The sequence below is a fragment of the Neofelis nebulosa genome, chromosome 3 (genome assembly GCF_028018385.1).
Source record: "Neofelis nebulosa isolate mNeoNeb1 chromosome 3, mNeoNeb1.pri, whole genome shotgun sequence".
NCBI lineage: Eukaryota > Metazoa > Chordata > Mammalia > Carnivora > Felidae > Neofelis > Neofelis nebulosa.
In genome coordinates this window covers 5,233,317-5,260,979 of record NC_080784.1, presented here as the reverse complement: position 1 = coordinate 5,260,979, position 27,663 = coordinate 5,233,317, and the positions used below count along the sequence as shown (strand labels likewise).

Sequence of the window (27,663 nt, the reverse complement as noted above, 5' to 3'; positions counted from 1 at the left end):
AATTGAAATAACCCTGCCTTTAAAGTAGCCTTATTATACCTATATTGAAAATTGGAAACCTGAAACTCTGATGGCCCATCTGTGCTTGCATTATTTAAGAATGTTTCATATTCTAAACGGTAAACTCATCTAAAGGCAGGCACCTTCTCCTCTTATTTTTTCTAGCCTGCGAGGGATCCGGTAGGATGCTTTATACCCAGAAGGCGTATTGATTAATGCAATTTCCAAAAAGTAATGTAGATTTTCCTCCTTTGTGCTTACAGTTATGAAAATTTCCAAAAAGGAGAAAAGATGTGGCTTGTAAATGAACCAGCAGGCAGTGACGTCACACGGGGCACTGGCTCAGCGTAGACACGTTTGCATGTCTGGATCCTGCATGAGATTTTACACTGCTGAGAATACTCAGTTTAGCAGCCACCGTGCCTAGCAACGTCTACCACCTGGGGAGGCAGGGTAGGATTTGGTAAATGTTAACTAAAAAATGTTAACCGTATTGACAAAAATCAAAAAGACCCACTTTGGCAGATAAGCCTGAATTCACGGACCACCCCACTGCCCAAATGAAACTGGTTTTAACTCTCGTTTTCTTCACCTTAGTTAATGGTCTCCACCCATGTTTAGCTTGCCTTAGTTAGGATTTCTCGGAGACTTCCTAGACTGTTAGCTTTCTGCAGTATCCACCACAGGACCAGCCTGGCTCCAGTCTTGTCAAATCAGATTCCAAGAGAGATTTCCATGACAGCCTCTCTCTCCCACCCCTCCATCATGGTTGTAATTCAGTCCTGGGTCTTCTCTCACGTGACTAAGTGCCCATCTGTGGTCCTGAACTTGAACCCCCACCTTCTCTACTCCATCCTGTTACTGCCTCTAGAGTTACCTCCTTAAGAAATAAGTGACTCCTGATTTCCTAATACCTATAGGCAGTGTCCAATCTTCTTTGGCATATAATCAATTTCATAACCTGTTCCCTCATTGGTTTTTTTCTTTTTCCCATAGTCTCTCCACATCTCCACCATTCTCTACCCCTGAATTGTTCTGTTTTTGCTCTGTTGGGGTTCACCTTACTTTGTCCTTCCTTTACGACTGACTACTCCTTGTCCACAGAATGCTCTTATCTTCTTCACCTATTGTTCCTGCACGACTTTGCTCAAATTTCCCCTCTTCTGTGAAAATTGCCATGAATCCAGGGGCACTTAACTACTCAATTTTCTTTGCATTTATTTCATACTATAGTTAGGACTGACACTCATATTGATTATATCCCTTACTTTATTGGTATCTCCCCACAGATAATGTATTTTTTGAATCAGGTAAAATTCTTACTTGGTTTCCACTTCCAATACCTAAAGTGGCTAGGACATAACGTGTGCTCAGATGCTTCTTTTCCTACCTTCCAAACGTCTTTTCTTCCCTCTCTTTACCACAAATGCTTATGATTCTCTGAAAATACCGGTTTGATTCTGACCTGCTAACATATCCTTGTTTTATCTGTGTGAATTAGATGGTTACAAAAGTAGTCGTTGCTTTACGACATTTGCATAAACGAGAAATGGAGAGAATCCATTTATAAATCTCTAGGATTCAAATTAAGAATCATATGGTTGGCAATGGCACCTACTGGCCATGTGTGATATTGCATCCCAGAGCTACTGTTTTTGTAAAAATAAGGGCCTGGGTGGTACTCTTCCAGGCTTTAAGATGGGGGAGAAAAGTCATGACTAAGAAAGGGTGGGATGTCTAAAGCAAGAAAGGCTCTGCAAGGTCCTTGAGTGCAAGACATAAATCCAAGTGAACATCTGTGTTTGCACGTGCCACCTTGTGAGCTAGCCAACACACCCAACTTGGAATTGATGGGAAGGTCCCATGTGAGTCAGTTGGGATATCTTTGTATGGGATCTAATGTGCAGTCAACCAACAGAAGCCAATGCAACTCAGGAGTTACCTTAAATATTTGTGAAGAGTTGCCCTTCTTCCACTAGATATTGATGGAGTAGTTGCTATCACAAATAACCCTGTACTCAATATCAACTACACAGTAAGGATCCAGCATAAATATTTAACATTGTTACTTTTGATAATCATGTAACTCCATTTGGAATTTAACAATTGGCTCACCATAATGACTTATCTACTGTGGGTAGATAAATTTAGTGGGTTTCAATTCTACTCTTGTAATGAGAAATATAGAAAAACTTACATACATATTTAAATCTAACAAGGACTAATCCTTGTATTATACACTTTCCATCTGAAATCTGCTCATATAAACCTAGTGAAGTAACTTGGATCAGCTCAATAATTTTTTTTGTTTATTGAAGCATAATTAACATACAGTTTTTAAAAGTGTTTATTTATTTATTTTGAGACAGAGAGAGAGCAAGTGGGAGAGGGACAGATAGACATGGAGGGAGAGAATCCCAAGCAAGACCCATGTTGTCAGCACAGAGTCCTATGTGGGGCTCAAACTCACAAACTGTGAGATTGTGATGTGAGCCAAAATCAAGAGTTGGATGCTCAACCGACTGAGCCACCCAGCTGCCCCAACATACAGTTTTATGTTTGTTTCAAGTGTACAATATAATATAATGATTCAACAAATCTCGACATTACTCATGCTCATCAAGATTAGTGTACTCTTAATCCCTTTCCTCTCTTTCATCCATCCCCCAGCCACCTTCCCTCTGACAACTGCCAGTTTGTTCTCGACATTTAGGAGTCCTTCATTTGTGCCTTTTTTCTCCTTGTTCATTTGTTAGTTTCCTAAATTCCATGTATGAGTGAAATCATATGGTGTTTGTTTTTCCCTATTACATTTAGCATTATACCCTCTAGGTACATCTATGTTGTTGCAAACGTCAAGATAGCATTATCCATTTGTCTAATCAATGAACAATTGGGTTGCTTCCATATCTTGGCTATTATAAACAATGCTGCATTAAATATAGGGATACATACATCTTTTCAATTCAGTGTTTTTGTTTTCTTTGGGTAGTGGAATTGTTGGATCATGTGGTATTTTTATTTTTAAATTTTGCGAAACCTCCGTAGTCTTTTTCATAGTGGCTGTGCCAGTTTGCATTCCCACCAGGAATACATGAGGATTCCTTTTCCTTCACGTCCTTACCAACATTTGTTATTTCTCATATTTTTGATTGTAGCCATTTTGACCGATGTGAACTGAGATCTCACTATAGAGTTCACTTACATTTCCCTGATGATGAATGATGTTGAGCATCTTTGCATGTGTCTGTTGGCCATCTGTGTGTCTTCTTTGGCAAAATGTCTATTCAGGCCCTCTGCCCATTTTTTGACCAGATTGTTGAATTTTTTGGTGTTTAGTTGTATAAGTTCTTTATATATATGGACTATTAACCCCTGGATATTAATCAAATCGCCTTGGTAATTTTTAATGAGAGATGGTTACTAAGACTGGCTCAGGAATTACTTTATTGTATTTGACACAAACTATGTGCTCAATAACTCTTAATATTTTTACTGCAAGCAGAACACAAATGCTTTCCATAAAGCCTTAGATACCTTCACACCTCATTGCTATTGCCAGTGCATTTCTTTCCACCTAAGTAAGTTCCCCCAACTTCTTTACATGAGCAATTTCCAATTTTTCTTTATGGCCACATCATTTCTTTTCCAAAACCGTCCTTGATATCCTTAGTAAAATTTAATTGGCACCATTTTTTCTTTCTGTTCTTAATGCTTTAAACTTGCCCCCACTATAGCACATAGTTTTATAGTCCCGGTTGTGTCTTACTGTGTCTTACATTTCTGCCCTGAGCACTGAAAATCTCCCCAGGAACTGGAGCAGAGCCACTAATTGGCCATTGTTGGCCACTAACTGTGTTACCCCTCTCCACCAGACTCCAGCACTCCAAACACTGCACTGTCCCTGGCACATGCCGCGAATTCCACACGTTTTGCTGATCTATTTGAAGTAACTAAGACACTGTGCAAGCAGAGACATTAGCCAGGCCAGTTAGCCGAGAAATGTAGGTTTTTGAAGGGAGAGAGAAAACAGAAGCTGAGTGTGGTGGTGTGGTAACACGTGGAATTGCTTTCAGAGAGTTTCCTTTTCTTCTGGACCTACCTGATCCAACATGTGTTGGATCTCAAAAGGGCTTGGGCCTTGGGGGTAAACCCACCCCTCTGCTTGTGCAAGCTGCCATCGGCTGGCCTGTGTGTGTGGGCAGCAGGGACGCCTTGTTTTTGTGTGCATGGGACAGGGGAATGGGGTTGGTACTCGTAGAGGGCCAGCTATGGTGATCTCTTCCCCAAACATCATGGACTCCACTGCAGTCCCCAAGCCAGGATGCAGGCATCTGCTTCCAAATGGCTTGTGAGTGTTTTTTGACCGTTTTTTTCAAGTGGGGAGGAATCACGGCATCATCATTGGGAAACGTTTATACCAAAAGTGAAAGTGCAGCATAACGAAGTGGCTGTGGAGTCAGGCTGACCTTGGTGTAAATCCTAAACAGACGACTTTTTGGAAAAGCTGCTTAAACCCTTCGAGACTCTTTTTCTTCAACCATACAAAATAAGCGTGCTCACATTTACAGAGTTTTGACATAAGGGAGATAAGATGATACGTGTAAAATGCTCAGTATACAGTAGGCACTCCCCATTTCATTGTGGGTACTCAATAATTGACCCAGTTTTTTAAATTATGGGGAAGGATGCTAATTATAGGCGCGTTGCCACCGTTGATGAAGATCTAGAATAACAATGCGACGACATGAACCAAAATGCAATAGCCCGCACGGAGCTCTAATTCTCCAGGCATAGCTCCAGTCTGCTCTTGTATTCCTGCTCTCTCTCTGTCAGGTGTGGAAAGTGAAAAGACATCTGCAAATAGGTGTGTTTTTCAGATTTCAGTCTTTGTCCGTTGACGAGCTGATGCCTCCACGGAGTTTTGACAGTTTCTCTTTCTTCACAGGCCTAGGGAAAATGGGGAAAAAAACCAACCCTCCCGCTTTCTGACTTCACATGTTTGGAGTTGAAGCAGAGGGTGCATCGTCACATTATTCACTAGCTGCCTAGTGTAGCCGTGGAAATGAAGGGCCTCTGAATGCCTCCTTGATTAGCTGCTCTTACTTTCACACTGCAGATAACTTCTAGGTAACCAAAGAAGTTCCCTGAAAGTTCAATAGACTCGGTTCTGGAGATGGCTTTGTGATATTTATTTTTTCCATAATTTCTCCACCCATTTCATTTCCTGCTCTTTACCTTCTTATCCCATATCCCCCTTAGTGTAGACTATGTTCAGCTGTCTGCAGTGACCAGAGATTTCATTCCTCAGAATGCATGGGTTCTGATTAAGTCAGGACACGAGGTTGTGGTCCCAGGTCGTCTTTAGAGGAAGTACACTTTCCTCTGTGTCCTCCTGGCGATATGTACCTATCGTCAAATCAAGGTTCTATGCATCTGTGTATCTATGTATCTATCATTCTATCATCTATCCATTATATTTTTATTGTCTGACTCTTCTCTAACTTTCTATCATCTATCAATCAATTTATTACCTATCTATCATCTATCTATAATCTGTCATCTATTTATTATCTGTCATTTATCTTCATCTACGTATCTATCCTTCTATCGTCTATTTCTCTATCATCTGTCCATTAATTTATCACCTATATCATCTATCTGTATCTATCTTTATGTATGTATATATCATCTATCATCTTTCCATATCTATCTATCTATCTATCTATCTATCATCACCTCTTTATATATATCCATCCATCTAATTTGTAGTGGTCTAATTATGTTCCTTCTTTACTTATGAGATGGTGATCTGCTTCTAGCAACTGTCATGGATAGTAGCTTTTTGATTCTTGTATCCTGAAAACCTGACACAAAGACAGGCCACAAATAATGATTTGAAAGGATAAATGTTTCCACAAAAATATGAATTTATTTCTTCTACAATGATCTCTGGTCAAGTGCAGTTCTTTTCGTGGTCATCACGTATCTGTGATGTATGGGATTTTGTAGATGTGTTAGTAAGGGGCAGAGGAACGAGAGAGGCAATAACTACCCCACAGTTTCTTTCTTATCAAAGTTTGATTCAGGTGAATGCAGTGGCATAAATGGGAAGGCCCCTGTCTCTTTCACAGTCTCATTGGAGGGAGCAGTTGGTGGAGACACATTTGTTAGGACAGGCTCAGTGTTTGTATGGAGCTGGGTTTCCAGAAGGTAGATAGATCCTCAGCAGTGGGGTTTCCTGGGACTAAGAAGGACAGGCACAAGTATACATCATAATCCTTCATCGCCATCAGGGCCACACAGGGGGTGACTGGCTTCATCATGGGAGTATGGAATATTCACTACTTGATACGTTCATAAGTACGTCGTTTTTATGGACTTTCATTCTACACCAGAAGGCCTCTAAATAGGGCAGTGGTGATATCGATTCAGCTTTTATAACACCTTGTCTACCAGATAGCAGATGTGCAATAAATGTTTGTTATTATTCTGAGCCAGGTTCCCTGGAACCATTTTCAAAATGTGATCTCAGTAGAGTTTCCCAACAAACCTGCTAGGCGTGCATTTTTATTTCGTTATAAGAGTGGGGACACTGAGGCACAAGAGTGTAGGTAACTTACGTAAGAACGTAAGTGATAGAGTTAGGATTTTAAGTCACAGCACCTTGACTTGTGCCCCTCATCTTTTACCACCGTGTATTGCCAAACCCATGCCTGTTAGCCCACATCACAGTTGTGACTGTGAAGAAGGAGGTTCCAGGCTAGAGGTTTTGAAGGAAAGAGGGAAGACAGGACACCGGAGAATGTGTTGCCCACTCCAGGGAAGCAGGAAATGCTACAGGCAGTAAAGAGCCAGCAGGTGTTTGGGGATCAGACAAAAAGAACACAACGAATGGAAGCCTCTCTTCCTCTGTGACTTTGGTAGGAAGTTCCATGTCAGGTCTCCTGCCTTGGTCTCTACATTTAGTCATAATGCCATCAAGTCACCGAAGGAAAATATTATATTTTGATATAAATGTAATATCATTATATTCTTCCACATTCAGGCTAACTGTGGGGCATATGCCCTTTTATTTTGTGTGTGTGCCTACGAGAAAAGCTGGCAAATTTGTTGACATAATTTCCATGGAACTGAACAAAAGTACAGAGTGTATGGAGTACATTTTTCCACATAATGATATGGGCCTAGCATGTAGATTATGAAGTGACAATAGTCCTGCTTTTCAAACATTAAACGAGCTCTGTGTTCATGACTGGAAAGTAATTACCTTATGGGGAAACTTGCCATGTTCGAAAATCAACTTTGTAATTTAAAAAAAAAAACTAAAAAATATATTATTCCTACAAGACAAACAAACAAACAAAACCCCTTTATGCTCCTTTCATTCCAACTGGCTTCGAAATTTAATGCACACTTTGTAATGCCAAGTTTCTTATTATGTGACTGTTGGAAATCTGCATTTTGATCATCACACTTTTAAAACTTACCAGCATAGCATGTGTCATTATTCACTGTGTTTCAAACAGTTGTTTGAGCAAAGGTATTAAATACCAAAGGACGGGAAAATTAAGAATTTGAATAGTTTGCACCTGTAGATTACAGCAAAATTATGCAGGAGACCTCGGCATGAGTTCAGAGTGTCAATCTCTAATGAAAGACCTTTGTGGGAAAATGAAAAGCACAGTGGAGTCACACATTTTCTATGGGTCTGTAGATAATGAAAACAAATGCGTACTCAATGGTAGTTTCTTAGTGTATCAAGGTGAAAGTCATAAGCTGGTAGTTCCAAAAGACTTTCCTAGTCATTCTTCCTAAGATGAAACACAGCATATATGTTTTTTTTATTTTAAGTTTTTAGTTTAAATTCGTGTTAGTTAACATAGAGTGTCATAGTGGTTTCAGGAGTAGAATTTAGTGATTTATCACTTACATAAAACACCCAGTGATTATGCCAACAAGTGTCCTCCCTAATGTCCATCACCCATTCAGCCCACCCACCCAGCCACCTCCCCTCCAGCAACCCTCAGTTTGTTCTCTATAGTTCACAGTCTCTTATGGTTTGCCTCCCTCTCTGTTTTTATCTTATTTTTCTTTCCCTCCCGCTATGTTCCATCTGTTTTGTTTCCTAAATTCCACATGAGTGAAATCATATGATTCCTTGTCTTTCTCTGGTTGACTTATTTCACTTAATATAATACTCTAGCTCCATCCACGTTGATGCAAATGGCAAGGTTTCATTCTTTTTGATTGGTGAGTTAATAATTCCGTTGTATATATACGCCACATCTCTTTTACCCATTCGCGAGTCAATGGACATTTGGTCCTTTTCCATAATTTGGCTATTGCTGGTAGTGTTGCTATAAACATTGGGGTGTGTGTGCCCCTTCAAATCAGCATTTTTGTATCCTTTGGATAAATACACGGTAGTCCAATTGCTGGGTCATAGGGTAGTTCTGTTTTTAACTTTTGGTGGAAACTCCATACTGTTTTCCAGAGTGCCTGCACCAGTTTACATTCCCCCAGCAGTGCAAAAGTGTTCCCCTTTCTCTGCATCCTTGCCAGCATCTATTGTTTCCTAAGTTGTTCATTTTGGCCATTTTGACAGGTATGAGGTGATATCTCATTGTGGTTTTGATTTCTGTTTGCCTGATGATGAGTGATGTTGAGCATCTTTTCATGTGTCTGTTGGCCATACGGATGTCTTCTTTGGAAAATGCAGCACATATTTTTATTGATAAATAAAGCCTTCATATGTGTGAAAAAAATACCTTGGTAGAAAAGTTCTAGAATGTTTTGAAAAATTTACAGCTCATCTAAGTGCACTTGGCTTTTACTTTGCTAAAGAGGTTTTGGCAAAGCAAAGATAGTATCTGTAGTATTTTTCTTCTTATCCTAGCAGCTTTGAAGTCAGGAAAGGAGCCATCAGCAGAGACTGTCCCCTCTACGTATCTGTATGTTCTTCTAGCCTTATGCTAAAGGCACAGTGAAAGTCATTATGATCTTTCTGCTTAAAACATGAATGAAGTAAATTTGAGTGCTTAAGTTGATTTGGGTCAAAAAAACAAGTGCAGAAAAATAACAAAAGCAGAAGTGTTCTAAGTTTTTCAGTCTTATAAATTGCATGGGAGTGAAACCTTTGCTGGTAGAGTGAAACCTTTGTGTTTTTAAAGGATTCTGGCTGATCAGTCTGCTTCATATCTGAATAGCTGCGCATTCCCAGTGCATGGATTTGAAGATTTCCCCAATTTTAGTTACCATTAAGTTCAAGAATATGAACACAGCCATGCAGTCTGATTTCCTTACTGTAAATTGGACACACGAGGAGTTGGAAATTAGAATCAAGTGACAAGGACATCCTGCAAGCTCCCAGATTTGAGGCAAGTTACATATGCTAAGTTTTGTTTCTGTTATGTATCAATGGATCCTAGAGGTCTCGGGGACTGAGAGGGTTTGACAAAGTGTAAAGCAGATACTTCAGTCCTGTGCAGTGAGTACCTGCATTTAAACAGAAGCGTCTCTGGGAATTGGTTATGGGCAGGATGAGGCAATCCAGGAAGGTGCAGAGAAAAACAGTTGAAGCTCAAGAGGAAGAAAAGCTATGGCCGGTGGAGGTGGGGGGGGTGCTCTCCTTGGAGCCCAGTCTCTCAGCAGCTTCTTCTGGGACCCCCCCCCCACCACCTTTTTGGCACTGGACCCTTGCTTTCAGAATCTACAGACCTCACTGCCCCTTGACTTTTTCCTCCCTTTTGTTCGGGGGAAAATTGTTGAGTTCTGAAAGCATATGCATTTGTATTTTTCTTTCGTTTACATGTTGATGCAAATTTTAAAAGGGGAGGGAGTGAACTGCCAAGAAATCTGTCTTCAAAAGGGATACAAACTTGAGTGTCATAAATATGGCATTGTGTTCGGTTTCTCTTGCTTTCAAAATAAAATTCTTTGATTACCTCCAAATTTCATCTCCCATAAATGTCTTGGCTTTGTGTTAGCATTTATGTGGCAGTAAGAGCCATTACCCTGTGGCAACAGTCTATTACAGTGACATTATTTCAGTTAGAAACACTGATTGTTTCTTAAATATAGGTTATATACCTGGTCATTTTTAGTAAGTGCATTAAAATAGTAATCATTACCCTTGTTAGCTTTTGTCTTTGAGTGACAAGTTCCATAAGTATTATCCCGAGTAACAGCACAATGTCTGTTGTCATTTTGGTGGATAAAGATGCATAAGCAGAAAGTGCCACTTTTGTTATGAAACTCCTTTCTCTTGGCTCACGCACGCGCGCGCACACACACACACACACACACACACACACACACCTCATCAACCACTCCCTTTGAACTCAGAAGACGGCTGTGTTTGAGACATTTTCCATGGTGCAATTATTAATGCAACCCTCTTCCACTCCCAAAATATTTCAATCAGGAGAAGATTATATTTACAAAAACATTCTCTACCTTTAACAAGAAGCACGTTTAGTATCAATCATGTACCTTTTCTTCCTAGAACCACATTAGCTGAGAAGTCTCAGGGGCTTAATCAGTTGGCCCAATTAAATCACAACTTCACATCTGCTTCAGCCTTTCACCCGCAACCTACCTCACAAGCAAATAACAGTAAGTCTTATTGAAAATGGGAGTGTGCCCTGGGAAAAGTTGTTGTTTATTTTCCTTATAATCTTGTTCGCATCACTAGCCCCCTTGATTGGCTCATCTAGATACCCTTAGATGCTATTGTAGAGAACTCATTAATGCCCTTGCTCCAGAGACTGAGGATCTACAGGCATCAAAGCTATCTTCTCATTTCGTGTGTGTGCACCCTGGTTTCATGTATTTCCTTTGCTAGGAGTGCGCTTTCTTCTTTCCTTCCTTGGCAAGTTCCTATTTATATTTCAAAAGTTCAACTCAGATATGAATCCTTGTTTTTACTCTCTCCAGTTTCATTTATATTTAACCTCTACCAGTCCCTCTCCCTTGCTCTGTCACACACAGAGACGCACGCGCACAGGTTCATGGCTGCACACTCAACACCACCTCGGTGTGGATTTCTCACTCACTCCCCTTCTGTAGTATCCATATTCCATAGCATGGTCATCCTGCAGAATTGTTTGTTAATGTGTCAGCGTCCCTATTATTGTTATGTTATTAATCCCTAGAGGCTAGTGCGTAGTATTTGGCCTATGCAGGTCAGTAGGTCGTCTTTGAATGGACACGTGCACCACCATCACTGTGTTTTACTGCCGCATATGACCTGGCGCTCCCTGGGTCTCAGACTTAGCAAGCCTCTACTGTGGGACAGTACCTTGCTAACCACTCTGTGTGTGTTACGCTAATACTCGGTTTTCCCAAGCCCCTGGTTTTCCCAGGAGGCAAAGGACGTTAAGATCATTTAGGCAATATGTCTAAGGTAAGACGTTCAACTAAGTAACCCCTGCGCCGGTTCATAACGACCTCCCCAGCTTCCTCCACCATATTTGATAAGTTACCTGGGATGACTGGTCCCCCAAATGACCATTTGCACAACTAGCTGTTATGAAATACATCAAAAGCCTGTGGTGGAAAAAAACCTTTCTCTTGGAAAAAGTGTAAAAATTTGATGGATGTGGATTTGAAGAACACAGGGTAAAATATACAGAAGGCGATGAATAAATTCATTGTGTAGCAGAAGGGAAGACAATTTGATAAAATAATTTAAATGTTTCTGAGAGTCACACTTGTAGAGAAATGTGATTATAAATGTACTATTAAGAAATCATGGAAGAGTGAGAGTAAGTCATTGAAAAAAAAACAAAACTAAAATTTGGGGAAAGAAATTAAGATCCCCCTTCATTTAATTCTACAAGTTTTAACATTTAGAACCATGGGCATGAGATGGACAACTAAAGAATTGAAACATTTGGACTAACCCTAATAAGAACATGAGGTTAAACCATCCTCCACAGCCCAGAAATTATGATTATTTCATAAAGAAGCACATACTTCAATTTGACACAAGCATATCCTGCTTTATCAAGACATCACTTAAAATAAATTTAGCGGACAGAGCGGCAAAAATGCATTTCACAGATACAGTGATGAAGTAAGAATTGGATACAGGGAAATAGCATTAATTACTGGATTCCCCAAGTGGTTGCTAGACAGGATCATCAGAGACAGAGTCAGAATAAATTAATTATCAATGCAAAATATTAGTCACAGAAGGTTCGCAGTGCATTTTTTTGAGTTAACATACAATATAGTGAAAGTGACAATGAATCTAAGAAAAAAAGAAAATTAGGGAAGGGACAAAATATGCATGCTTTCATCATGCTGTAGAATGTGTTCTGGACAGACTTGAATGACACATCCACAAGTAAAGACAGTATTATTTATACAAATGTTACAGTATCCTGATCGAAGCTTACTTGTAGAAAATGGCATATAGTTGATTGAATTTTAAATGTAAACTACAAGGAAGTCTCTGAAGTATCTTTATATTAATCATTGTACATTGCCAGAAACAAATTTAATTTTAACTCTTATAAGACTTTTTTTTTTTCTGCAAGTATTTTGTTAAATGAGAAGGAGGCTAATTGCCTGGTAATCCCCAGCCCAAGCAAATGTGCAACATTTTGATGCAGTTACAATCCACTTATTTTGACTGTTACCATTTGTTTAATCTTCCTTAAGACATATAGAATATGAATTTCTAAAAAAATACCACCATGCTATCAGAGGAAATTTGGGATGAATAATTCAGTGAACACACTCTGTCCCTTCACTAAAAATAAGCCTATGATTATCAGTATCTAGAGTGTTTAAGATTTCCCTGGTCTCTTGCTTATGATACATAAGAATACGTAAGAATACATAATCCAGTTCTGTACTTAGCAGCTGCTACCATGAAAGTAAGTCACAGACCACCACACATCTCACACATCTTTATTTTACTTTCTTGGAAAGCCCTGACACACAGATAACTATAGAGGATCACTGCATTTAATTTGGGGAAAGAGAAAATGGAAGTATCTGGAAGTTGAGTATTTTGCCCCAGGAGAAAAGAAAGGAAAGGAATCAGGAAGAGACTAAACCATGTCGAAAGAACAGTGGTGACCTCCAGGGTCATTGTGTTATGCAGTACTTTTTATGTCACACCATATTTTTTGAGACCCTTGATTCAAGTTGATTCTTTTTAATTTTTTTAATGTTTACTCTTGAGACAGAGACACAGTGTGAGTGGGGGAGGGTCAGAGAGAGGGAGACACAGAATCCGAAGCAGGCTCCGGGCTCTGAGCTGTCAGCACAGAGCCTGACGTGGGGCTCGAACTCACAAACTATGAGATAATGACCTGAGCTGAAGTCTAGTGCTTAACCCACTGAGCCCCCCAGGCACCCCTCAAGTTGATTCTTTTTAAAACACGTGAGGTGGGCAGGCAAGTCTATTACCTGCAATTTACAGATGAAGACCTGTGCTTCAGAGTAGGAAAGAGACAGTGCCATGAGTGTTGAGAGGGATAGTATCATTTATAGCACAAGAACATCCCCATGGCGTGACATTTAAGCTTGACTCATATGACTTTTTCTTTGGAGAAATTGGTTTCACCATTTCCTTCTTCAAACATCAAATTCTCTTTGGGTTGAGTGAACTCACCTACTTTTCTGAACAGCAAGACTTTCATGAAACCCGGTAGGAATCGTTTTAATTACCAGGGAATTTCAATGATGATCTGTGCTCTATTTGCATATCGCACCGAGAGTTTCTATAATGCCTTCGGAATGTATATGAAATAGGAGAAAAGTTTATTGTCAGTAACATTTTATTGCATAGTATAAGATTTTTAAATTAAATTGCTATGGAGACACTCAAGAACTAGTAACTCAGTGCTTGATTGGGGGGGTGGGTATGAACTTCTGTGGAACGATTTTGAGATAAGGTTTATATAGTTGATGGATTCTGAAACTGATTTGGTTATATCAGTACATGTTACCAAGCTATTTTTATTTACCTTAATTCAGCAGCATTTCTAGGTGGAAATTGCAAAACAATCCTTTATACTTATAAAAGTGCTTTTGTATCCCTGACATGACTTGAATGTCACCGTGACCTGGTTACATATGAGAACAGAAGATACATGACTCAGAGGAATGTGCAGCGTCTTGACTAATGTAGCTCAGATCTTAACTCCTTACTCCACTACCTTTTCTTCCCCCTAACTTAAGTCGTAACCCTTCCCCTTACACAGCGCTTCTCATGCTGTGGAAGAATCCAAGGTGTGTGATCTAAGACATTTCACCCTGAGGATGTGTAGAATGGCCATTTTACCACTTTTCAGCGTTAAGAAACAAATTAAGAAAAAAACCTCAAATCACCTACATAGCAACATAGTGACAAGAATTATCATTCGTTAGTACCTACTGTGTACTCAGGAATTATTATCACCATTTTGCAGAATAGCAAACTGAGTTGGGGATCATGCCAAAAAGTAGAAAAATGGAATAAATGTCTGCATATGTTGACAACAGATCTTGACATTCCTTAATGCATCAACTCTCCAGCCTTTGTAAGGAAATGTTGAACGTCCAGTCGAAAGACTGGGAAGCGTGGTTTTGAATTCTCGAGTTTTCAATTCAGCTTGGTGATTTCGGAGTACATCTGCTGCATTTATTTTTATGCCTTTCTCTTTCGAGTTGTTTTCTTTTTCTAGCGAATTTTCTTATCTTTTTGTCATTGTGGAAGGATGTTGACTGTTTTCTTAGGGCTCTTTGCTCGGCTTCTGGTTACCATTGCAGGAGAACTGTATAGATATAGTTACAATTTAGTCACCTCTATCTTATATTTTAGTTGATAAACAAGCTCTATAAAAAGTTCCTGCCAAACAAGATAAGTCTGTGTTATCTAGTGTTATCTTTTTGTAATGCTTCTTGATCCTCAAGCTTATGTGGTGCTCCAGTCATGCCCCGGGTTCCTGTTCCTGGCAGTCTGTATTCTGCCTCCCTTCACTCTGTGGACAGACCACTTCTGCCATTGGTCACTATCATTCCTCCCCCGGGCCTGGAGCAGGGATCCCAAGATAATGCACTTTGATGAACCGCTCTGCCTCTTCCGAGAAGTAGTAGGAAAATGCCTCATCTCGGTCTCCGCTCAGATCATTCTCAGGTGATACTCCTAGGACCAAAGGCACAAGGTGGGTGGGCGTGGTGCTTTTCTCGCAAGGAGAGAAACTTCGATAATCGGAAGCTCGATGCGGGTGAATAGAACAATTTTGTAGACTTACTGATTACAATAAAATCAATGTGTTGGTGGATTAAAAGATATTTCCAAAAGTGTATATTTCAATATAGATAGTGGGTTATTCCTACCCAGAGAAGCCCATGAGACAGAACAGCTCATCGCTCAGAAAAGGCTTCCCTGTCGTTGGCTGTTCTTGCACCGGGAGCTCCTGGAACTTCTTCTCTTCAGATACCCTGACCCTTAGCATTTCACCCCGTGTGTGGGCAAAGCAACCACGTATCTCCACACGAGCACTTTCAACCCAGTAGTTTTATTTGCAAGAATTCTGCAGAAAGATTGCCACAGAATGCATCTATCTATCATTTAGTATAGACCAGTGGGGACAGAGGGGGGAGAGATAGTATTTGTTGATTGAATGCTTGATATTCTAATTTTAAGGGGAGAACATTTGAAGATGTATACCAATATATGTAAATTCTTATGCGATAGATTTCAAAAGTTAAATGTCCAACAAAAGAAAGCAAAGACCAAAGTTTGATATATGCATATACACACACATATACATGATACATATATATATAACATACATATATACTACGTTATTTATTTGTTACATATTTATTTATGTTATATATATTTATTTTATTATATTTTATATTTATTTATATAAATGCAAAACATATATAACAAACAATACATACATCTTATATGTAATATCTATTTTGTAAATATATTTTAGTAACATAAAATATATTTATGATACATTTGGCAATAATATTTCTAGAAGTGGATCAGAAAAATGTATTTGCCTTAGAAAGCTTGCAAAATAATTGGATGAAATGAAACAAATTATTGAGACCTATTTCCTTGTCAAATTAATGGACACAAATGAATTCTCCATTTGGGCATGACTATGTCCTCTGATGTAATTGTTCAATAATATGAACAATGTTTTGATGATGGCTTAGTTTTGTTAGTTGTACAATGCCACATAAATATTAGTATTGCTACTCCTCCATCAAAAAAACACAGAAGTATATCTTTGCGGGGAACTGAAGGACTCAGACATGGTAGATGTAAATTATAATCCATATGCCGCCGGGTCTTTGAAGTATAGCAATAGCAAGGAGCATTCAAGAGCGGGCTGTTCTTTTCATGCCCCTGTTCGAGGTACTTGATATGTCCTGAGCCACTTCCTTCTCACCAGCCATGGAAGATGAATGATGTCATTGTTCCCACTTTACAGATGAGGAAACTAAGGCAGGGTCATTGCATAAATTACAGGCTTTGGAAAGAGAAACTGCGTTCCCATTCTTGTTCTCACCTCTTAGCAAACTGCACGACAAAAACTCCTCCAATTCTTACCTATGATGTGGAAAACAAACCTTCTGCATCCTTCTATTTCTGTTTTGTAGACTAGAAAGCAAGATGTAGGTATTACTATTAGACTATGAGTTATGTTTGCAATTGTAGCTTCTCTCCTGTATAATGCTTATTTTCCGTAGCTACCTGTTCACCTTTCATACCTCTGTCCTTTTTCTAAAGACGTCACTTCTGGGGCACCTGGGTGGCTCAGTTAGTTGGGCATCTAGCTCTTGATCGTGGCTCAGGTTGTGATCTCGCAGTTTGTGAGTTTGAGACCAGAACTCTCTCTCTCTCCCCCTTTCTCTGACCCTCCCTCGCTCATGCATGCTCTCTCTCTCTCTCAAAATAAATAAACATACATTAAAAAAATAGGCATCACTTTCTGTATTGGCATTTTCCCCCTAAGCATAGGTCTTGTGGCCTGATACATAATTTATTCAAGGACATCTATATATTTATCTATATCTCTATCCATATCTATATCTATATTTACATCTATTATCTATCTGCTTTGTAATAAATCTGCATGGTAATACATGTTGTTCATATTTACACATATGTTTTATATAAATACATGAAATATAGATATGCAAAGATATCTATTTCCTCATGTATTTGTATATTTCTGCATGTATTTATATAAAATGTGTAAATATAAATAATATATTTATTATACATGCATATATTTTGAGATATATATGATATATACATATATGGTATATGTTTTTATACAAATGTGTACGTGTGTGTGTGTGTGTGTGTGTGTGTGTGTAGTAATATGCTCATCCATTCCCTATTACTATATAAATGTTTGGAAATATATCCATATATATGCACCCATACATATATCCATGTTAATTCCACATATATACATATCTATACATATGTATGGATATGTGTATATGTATGGAGTTTGTGAAAGGTAGAAGTGAAAAATAGATACGAATGTTAAAACTCAATGTTGTTGCTGAGATTAAATCTAACTTTGGATTCACTGTGCTTTCTGGTAATCAGGATATAAAGAAAAATCCAGTACTATATGAAGTGCTTTATATATGAAAAATGAATTGTTTACAAAATTACATAATATTTATTCAAATGGCATTAAATGGTGTGACAAGCAGGGTTCAAAACTATAGTCTTTAGAGTTTCACTAGGGTAAATTTCCTCAAGCTATTAGACTATTTTCTGGAATAAGTAAGGGTTTTTATGTGAGAAAATTGTTAGGAACTTAGAATGATTTTTCTATTGATACGTATCTTTTTTTTTTTAATTTTTAAAAAATTTTTTAATGTTTTTATTTATTTTTGAGACAGAGACAGAGCATGAATGGGGGAGGGGCAGAGAGAGAGAGAGGGAGACACAGAATCGGAAGCAGGCTCCAGGCTCTGAGCCATCAGCCCAGAGCCTGACGCGGGGCTCGAACTCACGGACCGCGAGATCGTGACCTGAGCCCAAGCCGGACGCTTAACGACTGAGCCACCCAGGCGCCCCTTGATATGTATCTTAAAACGTTCGGTCAACAGGGGCACCTGGCTGGCTCAGTTGGTAGAGATGTCACTCTTCATCTCAGGGTTGTGATTTCAACCCCCATGTTGGGTGTGGAGCATACTTAAAATAAATATTGAAGCAAACAAACAAACCACAATTGGTCAATGGAATTCATGATGACAATAGATATTTACAGCTTGTAAATTTAATTTGTCACATAAATCATTCAGTTTTGTGAATAGCCTCCATGGCTTTTAGTGTCACGCTGTAAGTGTTACCTTCAGTGTAACCTTCTGAATTGGTTACAACATGTAATGATTCATATCTAGACAGTGCTGGTCACTAGGATCTGGACTTAATATTTATTGTGAATGAGGCATAATACTGGAATGTGGGTTTCAGTTTTTTAACTCTGTTGTAATGATAGAGTTGACAGATTAAAATATAGTGTTAAGGCAGCTGATATTTGTAGCTGATTATTCTAATTTTCCTTGCCAACACTGTATCAAATCATTAACTATTTTCAATTTTCACCAGACGATCCCATAGTCATATGCTTCCCACATTACCATATAACTCCCGATGATTTATTTCGAATCATATTGTGAGTGCATATTTAGTGCGAAAGCTGAATTATATTAATTTGGCTACAAACAAAACGATGCAATTTAAAATATTGATTGCAATAACATTCTCTTTTCATAAATCTGCCTTGTAATCCCATTGATTTTAAGTGTGTGATTAAAATGTTTGGGTTGATTCAGAAATTGTATTTTGATTGTATGAGAAAACACAACGCAAGGGAAGTTGTAATTCTAAGTTGAAAACTAAACCATGCCGGCTACAATAAAGTGGTGGTGTCTCACATGCCAAATGAGACCGAAGTAATAACCAAATAATTTGGACGTTGCGAGTTACCTTGCTGGAGGAGATGCATTTTGATCCCACCTTTATGAAAACACATCCTGTCCTGGAGCAGTGGACGTGAATGTGGGTTCCCAAGAAGACTTTATCTTTGCATTTTCATTGTAAATCTTATCTTTGCATATAGGAAATGTGAGCTCAGAAAGATAACAAAAGCTTTAATACCTAGGGCATCCCTGGCACATTTCTTTTTTTAAGTTTATTCAAGTTTGAGACAGAGAGAGACAGAGCATGAGCAGGGGAGGGGCAGAGAGAGAGGGAGACACAGAATCTGAAGCAGGTTTCAGGCTCCAAGCTGTCAGCACAGATCCCGATGCGGGGCTCGAACTCACAGACCGTGAGATTATGACCTGAGCTGAAGTCTGATGCTTAACTGACTGAGCCACCCAAGTGCCCCTGCCCTGGCACATTTCTAAGGGAAAAGAATCCTCATATTTTCTCTCTTTAACTCTAGATTAAACTGATTCCTGTGTGTATATATGTGTGTGTGTGTGTGTGTGTATACATATATATGTATTTATGTACATATTACAGTGTACATTTATTTAATTTATTTATTTTAACGCTTATTTATTATTGAGAGAGCGTGAGCAGGGGAGGGGCAGAGAGAGAGAGAGATAGAGAGAGAGAGAGAGAGAGAGAGAGAGAGAGAGAGAGAGAATCCCAAGTAGGCTCCAGGCTCCAAGTTGTCAGCACAGAGCCCCACCCGGGGCTTGAACTCACAAACTGCAAGATCATGACCTGAGCCGAAGTCGGATGCTTAACTGACTGAGCCTCCCAGGTGCCCCTACAGTGTATATTTATAAGTTTGTCTACAAATATATCAATATTTGCATGCATATATACATAAAACAGGGTATAGCCCTGTACATGTGCCCCACGCATCCTGATAATGTATTTCCCATCCGACAGCCTCTGAGCCCTCTTTGCTCACCTGTGTTCTGCTATAATTTTCCTGTCCTTCACATGAAAGTACCTTTGCTGGTGATGAACGGGAGACATTGTTAGGCCGTGAACCCAGGAGGTATGTGTGTGTTTCATGACCTCCTCCCCCGTGACTCGTCAGTTTCCAGCCTGCCACCCCGGAGGGGTGCTCCAGCACTGCTCGTCTTCCTCATCCCTGCGTTCACATCCCCACCCTCGGCCCTTGCAGGATCCCATTAGGTCTGCTCTAACTAGTCCCGGGTAGAAGTGTGTATCCTGCTTTCTGATGGACCTTCACCAGCAGAGCCTTGGGCTTCTACTGACAGAGGCACCTGCTCACCGCTATTTGTTGGGTGACATGCTCTGTGGATGACATTCACGAGGTGCCTGATGGGCATTGGGGCTGAATGAGAAAAAAAATGAAGGAAACCTTATTTGAGTGACTAACCTGAACGACAGCAGGAGATGCTGAAGACGAGCTGTAAACTTGGTTATCTGCCTTTCGGTGTCCTCCGTTTTGCCCAGCTCACCCTCCGTATCTGGCTCCTGCTGTTAACTCTCCTGCACCCTGGCCTTGACTTGCTGCATGTGCTTGGCTCTTTTGCTTCGTGTTTTTCTCCTTTCTGTCCCTTTAGAATGCTTCTCACGTTTCCATATCTTCGTCACCTTTCAGGGCCTGATTCCAAGGCTGCTTTCCAGAAGATCTAGCATAGGTCTTTCCTGATCCACACAAAGCAGCCTTGCTTCTTCTTTCTAACACATCCACAGCCCTGCCCCGGAGCCAGCACTGTGGCTTGATTGCTTTGAATTCTTTGAAAATAAAAATGATCAATATCCAGAGTATGTGTCCTTATCATAAAAACTTCAAGGAAAGATTGAAAGCTGACGTGTCTGTTGCCCTATCTGTAGCATAACTCTGATGAGAACGAAGACGCAAAACATCTCTTGTCTCTTGCAGAAAAAGATGACCAGATGTAAATTGCACGAAGGCTGCCCGACTCAATCGCAGCAGTCTCCTTCAGCACAAATGAGACTGTTCCAGTGTTAGCACTGATATTCATGTTATTCTATAATATCCTTTAATCCATATTCTGTTCCCCAAACCCTCAAAAATTGTATTGGTACTGACACGCCACCTTTCCTTTTGAGTCTATTGCCATAAACTAGCCTGTTAGGACATGTGTCCCCGGGTAGGCTCCGTCCGTAGGTGGACTGAGCTGTCATACATGGTGCTCAGCCAGGAGTCAGAGAGGGTCAGCACACAACCGGAAATTCACTGATCTTCAACCGACTAAAGTGGTGGTGAATTTTGTTGTTCAGCTGATGAAGCAACCAGCTTTGTTCTAACGTGTCCAATTCTATTGATCTGCCCACGTTGACTCCGATACCTTCCAACGTCATTGGGATTGACACGGATGCCATTGATTAATACCTATCATGTCAAAAGTTATGTCACCTGGTGAATGCTACGTAGTTGCCTTCTGGTCAAGTCCTGATTTACAAGGAACTTTAAACGATGTCTATATAATTAATACATTTTAGAATTGAAACATGATTGCCTGTGAAATGTGGGGATTCATCACTACAAATAACAGATACAATAGTCAAATTATTAACATATCTAAGAAGACATATGGTTGTATGGCTACCTTGTAATTTTATTGGTTAAAAATGAGTTCTTATTATCCACCTAATGGTAAGAGTTCCCAGAACTATAATTTTGGAACATCTCATTTCAACAAACTAAAGTTGATAAAGACAGAGTTTGATATTTTAGAACATTTCTTTACCTATAATTTCTATGCTGGGACAAAACATTGAAGGGACATGTCCCAGGATTCAGCTGTGTATGTTGGGATTCCCTGTCATGTACACTGTTATATCCCCAAAACTCCAAGTAATATCCAGCACATAGTAGGTTCTTGAGGAACATTTGCTAAAACAATATTTCATCATTTGCATAAGTAAACCTTCTATAAAACTATTTGTTTTGAAGATAGCATACACCTAATTTTCTGGCAATTTCTGGGAAACCCATTATATTTTCCAGGAAGCTTTGATGCATGTGATTGGAAGTTTGAAATTATTTTCTAATAGTTACTGGCTTTGAAACTGGGCATCACTTTCTCATTGAAATACAGAAATGAAGCTCAGACATAGTTCTTTGAAATTATACAATCATTATTGATTATGCAATTAATAATGCATGATTACAAACACTTCACAACCGTGGAGAGTAGATCGACCGTCTTGTAAATACTCTCTTCAGCGTCCATGGTATTTGGATAAGGTAAAAATGGCACAAAACCAGAGAATACCGCTCTACATCCTAAAATTATTTTGTTGTATCTGATGAAATTCAATGACAACCCCAGACATTTTCAAGCAACGGTATGATTACCCCAAATGCATTTTCTGAAAGGCTACATGTCATGAGTTTATCTGGGCTGTTTTCATCTTGAATTGTTGAGGATTCTTGAATCTCTTAACAGTGTGTCATTCTCTCCTGCAATGTGTGAATTGAAGTTATTATAGTCTGGAAGCCCTTTTAGAGGCACAACGGAGACGCTTGCCCGAGATTTGAACTTTGATGAACACGTTTCTCTGGGGTTTCTGGGAAGAGCTAACGCGTTCACTGGTGTTTGCTCGTTATGATTAGAATAAAACACAAAATTGGATATTTATTTTTGGAAACTCTTGTGTTGTAAGCAGGAAGAATACAGAGAATAAGTCATATTGGTAGACCATAAATTAAACTTTTTTCTTTTTTAAAGATAAGGTTGGTAATGAGTTTACGTACTTCTGTTTTTATTTTTCAGAATCTTAGCGAATTTTGTTTCTTTTAACACAGCAGGCTCTGAGTGGGAGTGATTTATTTATTTTTTAACGGGAAGATTTTTCTAATACTCTAGGTTTGATTTTTCTAAGCACGTTGTCATCTTGAGTGTATTCCTAAGACCCAAACACACAGTATTTCTGTCTTTCTTTTTTTTTTTTCAATGTTTATTTATTTTTTAGACACAGAGAGAGACAGATCATGAGTAGGGGAGGGGCAGAGAGAGTGGGAGACACAGAATCCGAAGCAGGTTCCAGGCTCCGAGCTGTCAGCACAGAGCCCGACGCGGGGCTTGAACTCATGAACCGTGAGATCATGACCTGAGCCGAAGTTGGACACTTAATTGACTGAGCCACCCAGGTGCCCCGCAGTATTTCTTTCAGTCTGTGAATTAATCAGTGAAGCTTATGTCAGGGATTTCGAGAGAGTTTACCATAGTTTTATAGAAATAGTTTGTCTCAACTGTGTAAATCATGCATACATATCTCCATCTGCCAGAGTAAACTTAAATGTAGGCTAAAATTCTGTTGTCCCTTTTGGACTCCAATGTTGATGTGAGTTTTGACAGAGAAATAAGGTTATTTTTTTTTTAATTATTCATTCCTAGAATTTTGTGAAGACGTGCATGGTTTACTATGCTATAGTCTGACCTAAGCAACATCACTTGGCTCTTAGGGTGTAATAAAACGCACTAATAACATACTGATGGCAATAACTGCTTTATCAAGAGGAGGATATTAGAAATGTGTTTTCCCTCTGTAAGAGCATCTACAAAAACACACAAGAGCACATGCTCTAGATCTTTCTATTGCTGTTACTTTGGGAAGAAAGGCAATTTCTTTAGTACTTTTATTTTTTTTGGTATTGGTTTGATAGCTTATTTCTGTAAAAAAACTCTACACCTGCAGAGTAAACTAGGAATCTGTTTTTACAGTGATCTGTGGCAGTGCTCCATGTAGACGTGTGAGTTAGATTAAAAGAGACTCAAAGCATCCGTCTCTGTGGGAAGCAGCCACGATTCTAGATAGGGAGAAGAAACCCCCTCAAACTTGGAGTTGTTCATGCGTGAAATGCAGCCGTGGACTGTGGTCGTGTCTACCTCGGAGTTGTAGGGAAAGCAGCGAAGGGACGGCTGTGTTTATCTTGTGTGCACACATGGGGCACCCAGTGAGGTCCACAGAAGGAAATAGTTGGTTGCTTTCTCATCACTGACGAGTCCTGCCCAGCTGCGTAAGATTTTTGGGTGATGTTGAAGTCAAGACTGTATAAATGATGGGACGTATAAAACACTGCCATTTCTTGGCCTTCTGATGTACTCGGAAGCTTTTCTGTTCTTTAGTTTGTTTCTTGTTTAACTCCCATGCATTTGCGTGACTTATTCTAAAGCCCCTATTGGAAAATTCTATCCAGAGAAGAAGTTAATTGATTTGGGAATAGTTCTCTGATTCAGAGCAGATGTGGTAGTGATTTCACTGTGTTTTAGAGAAAAAATGTTGTCCCTTTTCCTATTTCTCTGCAAGGCTTGGTATTTTAAACTATATTCTTAAAATAAAATTGTGTATTGGTAAGAGAACAAATGATTTAAAGGACGCAAAAGGATGAATGGGTAAAAATCTTTTTTTTTCTTAATGTTTATTTATTTTTGAGAAACAGAGTACAATCAGGGAAGGGGCAGAGAGAGAGGGAGACACAGAATCTGAAGCAGGCTCCAGTCTCTGAGTTGTCAGCACAGAGCCTGAAGTGGGGCTTAAACCCATGAACAGTGAGATCATGACCTGAGCCAAAGTGGATGCTTAACCAACTGAGCCACCCAGGTGCCCCTAAATTTTTTTTTTAATTTTAATGACTTGATGAGTCAATACATCTTCTTTTGATGCACACAAAAATGTCTGGTTGTGAGAAACCCATGAATATTTTGAAGCAAATACTGGATACTTTGTATTATAAGACATTTAATTCACACTGAAAGATGACAATCACATTTATTTGTGTGTTTTCCAGGCCAGTATTCACAATACCGCTAGTTGCTGTGGAACCACCATATGGTCATTTCCCCCTTCCCCCACTCACCTCCAGCACCTTGAGTTTCATTAGATGGGCTCGTTATTTTATTTACTTATTTATTTAATTTTAGAGAGAGAGAGTGAGAGAGCCTGAGCAAGGGAGAGGGGCAGAGGGAGGGAGAGAGAGAATCTCAGGCATGCTCCATGCACAGCATGGAGCCCAAAATGGGGCTCAATCCCACAACGCTGGGATCATGACCTGAGCTGAAATCAAGAGTCGGATGCTCAACTGACTGAGCCACCCAAGCACCTCTAGCTTGCATGTTCTAAAAGTGTGTCCCTGTAGAACAAAAATTGTCAGATCATGTTTTCATTTATTTTTTTATGATTTTATTTTTAAGTAAACTCTACACCCAATGTGGGGTTTGAACTTATAATCCTGAGATCCAGTCGTGTGCTCTACTGACTGAGCCAGCCGCGTGTCCCTCAAATCACCATTTTATATGATTCAACTTCATATATTATTTTTTTCAAAGAGAATCTATTGGAATGGTTAAAAAACCTTGAGTCTACCATGAAGGCAGCTGGACGGAAGGGACTTTTCTGCCGAGGGTCGTTGTTGACAGTTGAGGTGGGGGTTTGTGTTTCTCACGTCAGCAGAGTAACTTGAAATCCATTGACGTGGATTGCCTACATTTCTCCCATTCGTCTTTGTGCTTCGTAAGGGCCTAGACACGAGAAGAGGAGAAATGAATGAGGTGGTGATTGACGAAGCCACCGGGGGCTGATTCTTCTCGCCTTATCTTTGTGAGTTTTAATAATAATGCTTTTCACTTACAGAGCACATTTCTCTGAAATGCTCAGATCACTTTGCTGATAGAATCTGATTAATCCTTTAATTTTGGTGCACATTTTACTGCGTAGAATAGTACAGAAAGTGAAGATCTCGGAATAAATATCCCTTAACTCTCTCGCTTTTAATATCATGCCTATGTTATCTGCTTCTTTAGTCTCGTTTTGCAGGAAAGGTAGCAGCTTAATTTTCTGTGGTTCAGACTAAAGGGTCTTACAATTTTCTTGTAAATCATTTAATCTCTATGAACTAATTTATAAAGGTTTCATCTTCATTCTTTATACAATTTATCACTTTGGCGATGTGGATGGCGTTTTCTTGGGCCTTTTCAATTTCCTCAGAGTAAATACAGTGTTACCTACGAATTACGGAAGCTTCCAGTTGACTGCTTCTCATTAACTCACTGGAGCAGTATAAAGATGCTATTCAGTTATCTGTGCGATATAAAGTTCTATTATCTACCTATTTTCCTCAAATCCTAGTTGAAAAGAATATGTATAATTCCATTAAGAATATGTATGAAATTCTAGTAAGTGCTACAGATAATTATCCCAAAATAACATCAAACATGCGTCATGTGGTTCCATGAAATAGAGCAAAAACAAAACTTCCCTCATGTAGTCTGCGTATACAGTTCATGTGTACATATAATCAAATTATTAATGGCTCTAGCACAAATTACCAAAAGAAGAAAACAAAAAAAAAAAATCAAAGAGTTTGTTTACAAAAGAAAAACAATTCGAGCAACATTTTTATTTCACTATGAGAGAAGCAATTTGAGTTTTAGAAGCCAGCTCTTTTCATACAAATAGGGAATCTGAATATTCACAATTCAGTATACAGTAAATGTGGGTTAATGTGACTCCATACTTTGAAGTTTATTTTACAATGTTTTAAAATTATATAAAATGATAAGTTTCAAGCACTTAAGTAAAGTTTTGTGTTTATGAAGGCTACAGAAGTAGTTACTAGATCAGCTAATTAGAGTAACAGCTATTTTTATGTAATGCTTACCCTGAACTACCCACTGTTCACATATTTTACACATATTAATTCCTGAGATATTCCCAACAATGTTATGAGGGTGTACTGTTATTACCCCATGCACAGAAGAAGGAACCGGGACAAAGACAGTGGGGTACTTGGTAGGTAACTGAACTTGGGTGTAGTCTGGCTATAATCAGTGTAGTGGCCACTCCTCCATGTGCTTATGGAGCCCTAGAGATACTGCTAGTCGAAACTGAAATGTGCTGAAAACTGACAAATCCCCATGAGGTTTCCAAAATTTAGCATAAGGAAAAGAATGTGAAATACCTCATTAATAATAAGTTTATTGATTATATTTTGAAACAGTAATATTTTAGATATATTATGGTAAATGTTACGCAAATCAATTCTACCCATTTCTTTTTACTTTCTCTTTTAATGTGGCCACAAAAATTTCATTTTTTTGAAAAGTTCATCCATTTATTTTGAAGGAGAGTGAGCATGAGTAGGGGAGGGGAAGAAAGAGAGGGAGGGAGGACCTCAAGCAGGCTCCACACCGTCAGCACAGAGCCAATGTGGGGCTCAAAGTCATGAACCTTGAGATCATGACCTGAGCCAAAATCAAGAGTTGGATGCTTCATCGATTGAGCCATGCATGCACCTCAAGATTTCATTCTTTTTTTTGGCTGAGTAATATTCCATCGTGTGTGTGTGCGTGTGCGTGCGCGTGTGTGTGTGTGTGTGTGTGTGTGTGTGTGTACATACACTTCTTCCTTATCCATTCATCAATTGATGGACATTTGGGCTCCTTCCATACTTTGGTTACTGTGATAGCACTGCTATAAACATTGGTGTGCGTGTGCCCCTTCAACTCAGTATTTTTGTATCCTTTGTGTAAATACCTAGCAGTAAAATAGCCGGGTCAGAGGTTGGTTCTATGTCTTTAGATTTTAATGGGTCTTTTTATGGAATAACATATGTGAGGTCCTCATCAGATATCTTGGCACACATAGGCTCCAAATGATAATTTAGCTTTTAATTTTTCTATTTTGTATCATCTGTACAGGAC

At 39.2% G+C, this 27,663-nt stretch overlaps 1 protein-coding gene across 4 annotated transcripts in view; it reads left to right on the top strand.

The window, feature by feature from the left end:
* CSMD1 (CUB and Sushi multiple domains 1) overlaps positions 1-27,663 on the top strand; it is a 2,016,488-nt gene that overhangs the window by 160,232 nt on the left and 1,828,593 nt on the right. The gene's annotated exons all lie outside the window — the stretch shown is intronic.